General features: G+C 56.9%; 1 protein-coding gene across 5 annotated transcripts in view; it reads left to right on the top strand.

Annotated features, from left to right (window-relative positions):
- Positions 1-645: 645 nt before the first annotated feature.
- Positions 646-6126, top strand: part of HDAC4 (histone deacetylase 4) — a 275503-nt gene continuing 270022 nt past the window's right edge. For all 5 annotated transcript variants that reach the window (XR_014829177.1, XM_021075899.2, XM_021075896.2 and 2 more), the window contains exon 1: positions 646-731. The gene's annotated coding sequence lies outside the window, so the exon portion shown is untranslated. The remainder of the gene's footprint in view (positions 732-6126) is intronic.

Raw genomic sequence — 6126 nt, 5'->3', positions numbered from 1 at the left:
CCTGGAGCGTCCTCTGATAGCCCCGCCCCTGGGATTGGCAGCTCCGGCAGCCAATAGGAACCAGGACGTACCGGAGAAGGCGGGTAGGGGTGGAGCATCCCTGCCGTTCGTAGGGCGTCGGGCCTGGCGGTTGGCGGCCGCTGGCCGAGGGGCGGGAGCAAACGGGGCGGTACCCGGGGCTCCCGCGGACCAATGGAAGGACGGCCGGGCTCCCGGGGAGGGCGGGGCCGAGCCGTAATTGACGAGCTCTTCATTAGAAACCCGGCAGGAGGGAGGGGCCCGCGAGGGGAGGTGATGCAAAGCCGCCGCAGCCAACGGCTGCAGAGCCGCCCGCCGGGGGGCGGGGCCGGGGCGGCTGACGGGCGTCGGCGGTGGCCTATCAGTGCCCCGCTCGGTGCTGGAGGGGGGAGCAGCATCATGGTTCAACGTGGGTCAATTTTTTGTGAATGAGGAGGGGAGGTTGTGGGGCCGCCGCCGCGGAGCACCGTCCCCGCCGCCGCCGCCGCCGCCGCCGCCGCGCCCGAGCCCGCGCGCCCGCCCGCCGCCCGCCCGCCCGCGCCGCCGCCTCAGCCGCCTGGGCCCGGCGCGCCGCGGCCGCGTCCCCGCTGTCGCCGCCGCCCGAGCGCCCGCCCGCCTGCCGCCCGCGGTGGTGGTGGCGGCGCAGGCTGAGGAGATGCGGCTCGGAGCGCCCGCGCGGGGCTAGAGCGCCCGCCGCCGCCGCCGCCGCCGCGGTAAGCGCTGCCCCGGCCCGGCCCGCGGGCCATTGTCCACCCCCCGCCCGCCCGCAGGCCGCCCGCCGGCCTCCACGCCCCCCGCCGCCCGGCCCCGGCAGGTGGACGCCGGGGTCCGCCCGGCCGGCCGGCCCGGCCCGGCCCGTGCGCCCAGGCCGCGCGTGGCGCCAGCCCGCGGGCGTCCGGAGCGGGAGGACCCGTCCTGGACCTTCCCCTGCTGCCCCAGCCGGCGAGGGCCGACGCGCGGCCGGGGCAGGATGGCCGGCTGGCCCCGGGCGCCCGCGCCCGTCCAGGCCGAGCCCTCGGCAGGTGGGCCGGGGGCTCCCGAGCCCGGGCGGGCGCCGTTTATGTAACTTTGTCGAGGCTGTGAGTTTGCAGAAAAACGTCCCTCCGCGGGGCTCGCGGGCGGGGTGCGCCGTCGCCTGGTGTGTGCCCCGGCCCGGAACGGCAGGGGTGGGGGTGCTCACGACCCGAGTGGGTGCCCGCAGGCTTCCCACAGGCCGAGCTGTGGCCCCGTCCTGCCCCGAGGATGTGAGCCGCGTTTCCGGGCGTTGCAAGCACACACCATGGAATTATAAGCAAATTATCTCGTATTTACATTTAGCGTGGAATTATTTGACACTGTTCTAGCAGGAGATCGTGCGTATCAGTCGGAAAGGCCGGGGGTGGGACCCAGTGTACTCATTTAATGCACATCAAAAATTTGTAATAACTTGCAGCAGCTGATATGAGTGTTTGCTTTATTGCATGTTGTAAATTGACCTGCTGTGACACAATTTTCAAATAAAGTGTTGCAGAAATTAAACTCAAGTTATTTTAAAACTAATGACTTTCTTAACTAAATCCTAATTGCATTACTGTAGAGACCTACCTAATTGCTCGCAGCAGCTCCGCCTGCCCTCGGTGAGGGAGGAAAGGGCCTGGGTAGTTACTTTGCTTCCCCCTCTTTTCTCTACTCAGGCTTTTCTGTTTATTCCCACAAACCACCTAAGCATGAGAGGCCTGGGAGCAAACATGTAAACAGCCCTCGCCCAGCGCCAGCCCAGCGGGATGGGAATTCTGGTGGGTTTGCACCTTGGCCTGGTTTCACTTTTTCTTTTGTAACATGATCGTGATTGCCTTGAGTTTTCGTTGCTTCTGATAATTCTGTACGTTATTTCGGAGACGGTGAAGCGAATGAAAGCTGTGAGCACAGGTGTGGTGGTTTCAGGATCGGGCCAGGAAAGGTGGGGGGGGAGGGCGAGAGATTGAATTAAGAAAACTCAGCTGCTTGTACACAAATATACACTACAGCAATTACAAAGCAACAAAAGTTATTGCAGAATTTTGCAGTCACTATGGCAACACAATTACTCTATTATAATTGGAAATGCAAAATGCCACCCTGTTAGAAGTTTCATCAGAATGGAGCTCTGGATATCAAAAATATGTGGGGTTTAAATTTTTTTCAGGTAGCTCCTGAGAATTCTAAAATCTGTGTTCAATTGTCTATTTTTAAGACTGATCAAGCTTTCCCAGATACTCTGCTCCCTGGGATCTGTGGCATCTTTCCCCAGAACTCACATTTGTGTGGGAGGGAAGTATTTTCCTGCCTTAAAAACACACACTCTGACACATTGTTAGACTTCTATAGCTTTCTGTGTTCTGGGCTTTTATTTTCAAGATCAGAAACCTTCCTAAAGAGAGCAGTAATCAATCAGAAAAGAAGCAGGATTTCTGCGCAGGCAGTTGTAACACTGCCCTCTTTAGGGTTGGTTCTTCCTCCTGCAAGGGGACCTGGCAGCTCGAGTGCCCCTGGGAGAGCCCTGGGATGGGGGAGGTTGGAGGCGGGGGTGGGGGGGGTGGGTGACTGTGGTCTGCACGTAGGCCTGGAAGGCCTGGGGACCAAGGACAGATGTGGCCTGAGCAGCCGTGAGCCAGGAGAGAATGTTCTGTGGTCAGCAGCTTCACAGCCATGCAAAATAAAAAAAAATCTCTAAATGCCCAGTTCGCAGAGGCTGTGGGGGCCCTTGCTGTAGCAAGATGGACAGACCAGCCTGGCACCCCGGCCACGTGCAGCTGGGGAGCAGGTCCAGACTCAGTGGTCGGAGACCTGCTGTCTGAGGGTGCCCTTCTCCATGTTTACCAGGAGGCCTTGAGTTCTGGAAGTTTCCACACATCGTGGGGTTGCTGCAGTTTAATTTCATTATAACTCTTTCCTTTTAACTACTGCATATTTATGTCCAGTAATCGACTTCCATTTTCCAGCTTCATTGTGAGGTTTCAATGCAGCATGAGTGGCTTTGAATTCTCATCCTTTGATGTTGGGGTGGCACCGGGGACAGGCGACTTTGTGCCGTCCTAATTGCCAGAGCAGAAGAAACATTTCATCACTCCTGCAGAATTCGTCCATACCGTGCTCTATTGAAAACGGCTGGGCTTTCATCACTCAGAAACTGCCATGAGTAATAGATTAGTGCCTGATGGAGGGAGCGAGGGAGATGCCGAGAGCGCAAGACCACTGCTGCCGCCGGGAGGCTGCGGGGCCTCGGGCTGTGGCTGCGCCTCGGGTCCCTGGACCAGGTCGCAGCCCCTGCTGGTCTGGCCTGGAGGGGGTTTGGTTTCCGTCCCCGATGGGCGGTCAGGATGTGCCGGGGCGTGCAGGGGGCTCAGGGCTTTGGCCTTGACCTAGAGGAAGGTGGAGGATCTTCTGGTTGAAGTTAGAGAGGGGCCCTGTGTCAAGTTGATGCTGCAGCTCACAGACCTCAGGGCGTGTGTTCGCGGGCGTTTCTTCGGGAGAGGTGTCACCGAGCGAGGATCGGGAGCTCCGGTCCCGCGGCCCTTTTCATCTCCTGGCTGGTGTGAGTGGGGAGATGGGGCGGGTGGGCCTGCTTGGGGAGCGGGGTGGTCCCTGATGCCTTTTCCGGCCCGCCTCCTAGCCTTCTGCTCACTCCCCGGGAGGAAGGGCCAGGGCCCCACAGGTGCTGCCTCCGCAGTGACCCTCGGTGTCACTGGGGACCGGTGGGCATCTGGTCAGCAGATGTGGGGATCAGCGTGGTTCTCCCCTTTCCCACGGAGCAGATCATGTGCAGGTGACGCTCCAACAGCAGGGGCTTCGACCGCACGGGTCCCCTTTCACGCGGATTCTTTTCAGTGAGTCCTCCAGTGCCACCTGATCTGCGGTTGATTGAATCCGGCACGTGGAACCATGGACACGGAGGGCTGACCCCGATTTTCACCTGTGTCCGGGGTCGGCACCCCAACCCCCACACGTCCAAGGGTCAGCTGTGGTCGTACCACAGACCAGCAGCTACCCCGTGAGGCGCACCTCCTTGGGGCCCCGTGCCGTGGTCCATACTTGCCACGGAGGTCCCGTTCCTCTCCCCACCGCCTTGGGGGTGGCTCTTCCTACACCCGCTTTGCAGAAGAGGCGCCCGAGGAGCCGGGAAGATGCAGCAGCCGGTACCCCTGGCTGTGTCAAGCCCCGGATGCTGATCCTGCGCGTCCGCGCCTCTGCTTCTGATCTGGGAGCCCAGCTCGGTCGGGGTGTGGGGAGAGCAGGGCCTCTCGGGGGAGGAACCGCTTTGGGTTTAGCGTCCTGTCGGGGGCTGTCAGAGCTGCTGTAGATGACACCGCTTCGGTAGGGCCAGGGGAATCGTTCTGGCCTTCCTGGGCTGTCTTCTCGGGTGTGGTGCTGTAGCCTGGAAAGGATCCTGACCGTCCCTGGTGGTCACATGGGATGCTTGGATCTTCTGAGGCTGCCTGGTGAGCGGATCGGGGTACAGGTGACCCTCAGCAGCGTGGGCTGCCTTGGAACAAAGCATTCCAAGTCCGGAAACTTGGAAAAACCACTGATTTAATCCATTCTTATTATAACACCAAGCCAGAAACTTTAAAGAGAAAACATTGACAGATTTAACAGTGTGAGAATGAAAGAACATTTTAACGTTTTTTTGTCAAAAGACTCCCTAAGTGGGGTAAGAGACAGTGAGAGAATGGCTACCTAAGCTCAATAGTCAATATGTAAAGAGCTTTTACAAACCAATAAGAAAAAGACAAGCATCCCTCTTACGTGATGCCCAAAGTGCATACACCTGCAAAGCAAATCACAGTGAATAATAAAAAAGGCTTAGCTTTACGGATAAAGAAATTCAACCAAACAACTTCATGTCTGCCCACCATATTAGCATGGGTTAAGTTTAACAGCACCTGTTGGTGGAGGCGATAATAATTATCTTACGTGGCTTTTGTGAAATTTAAATAAGTTAATATATGGAAAGTGCTTACAACAGGCCCTGGCACATAGTAAGCAGAATATAAGTTTTGGCCGTCACCGATTACTTAATTACTCTCCAGAAGAGTTTTATGTGTCACGTTTTTCAATGGTTATCCCTTTTGTTCCAGCAGTTCTACTTGTTGGAATTGATTCTTGGGGAGGACTGTGATAAGTACATGGATATCCAGATACTCACAGGATGTTATTGCTACAGTATTTCTAAAGGTGCTACTTATTAAATACATTTTAGTACTTGCCTCCTGTGGAAATCCATGCACTGGCTCACAGGTCAGCAGAAGTGTGCAGTGTGTAAGTGAAAAGCAGGCCCGTCTCTTCTGTTTTTTAAATACTTGGGTCTTTAAAGTGGTCATGGTGGCCTTCTGGGGGTGTCAGGAAAATGGGATATGAGTGTCTTTCGTTGTCTTCTATGGATGTTGGCATTGGAGAAATTTTCTTGTAAGCACATCTGACTTCGTAATAGTGTATTTTTGTAGAGGTCTGCTATTTCCGTTGGAGGAAGAAAATACTCTTCAAGCCTATTTATAAAGGAGGGAGACCAGGTCCTTAGTCACTGATACACACGCTTAGTACTGGAAGAACTCCGGGGGCGTTTCTCTGACTCGCCCAAGCTCTCCTGGCCTCCTGGGTCTGGGGGGGGCTCTGGCCCAGGCTGTTTGCAAATGGCTTCTAAGCGGTCCAGACCAAAGCAGATCCGTACCCATCATTCATGGCTTCCCACTCTCTGTAGGCTCCTGAGGACCTGCCTGATCCTGGCCTTTGTTCTCCTTGCCTCGGCTGATGGCGCCTGTCCTGTTCACTAAGCTTTAGCCCCCTGCCTGTTTTGCTTCCTTGCTCTCTGGGAGCCCGGTTTGGCCCCAGGGCCTTTGCACACACTGTTGCCAATTCTTGGAACTAGGTCTCCTCACCCGCTTCTCCACCCCTCAGTCCAAGCTCAGCCTTGGGTCCCCTGTTCATCATGGCCTGACATCCTTCTCCTTCCCAACAGGATCCGCTTGTGTAATTTCAATAGCTTGTTGCAACATTAGTGGTTTGATGTCACCTCTTTTACTAGCAGGGGTGGGGTCTCCGTTGGGTGGAGGGACCCCGAGGGCCTCCTGCCTGCTTTGTGCCCTGTGCCTG

The sequence above is a fragment of the Sus scrofa genome, chromosome 15, assembly GCF_054392235.1.
Source record: "Sus scrofa isolate SSC_HxYL_T2T_F1_AM1 chromosome 15, Sscrofa_HxYL_maternal_Yorkshire_Landrace_v2.0, whole genome shotgun sequence".
NCBI classification, from domain to species: Eukaryota; Metazoa; Chordata; class Mammalia; order Artiodactyla; family Suidae; genus Sus; species Sus scrofa.
Note: the sequence above shows the minus strand (reverse complement) of the source record. Positions and strands in the feature narration are given on the sequence as shown.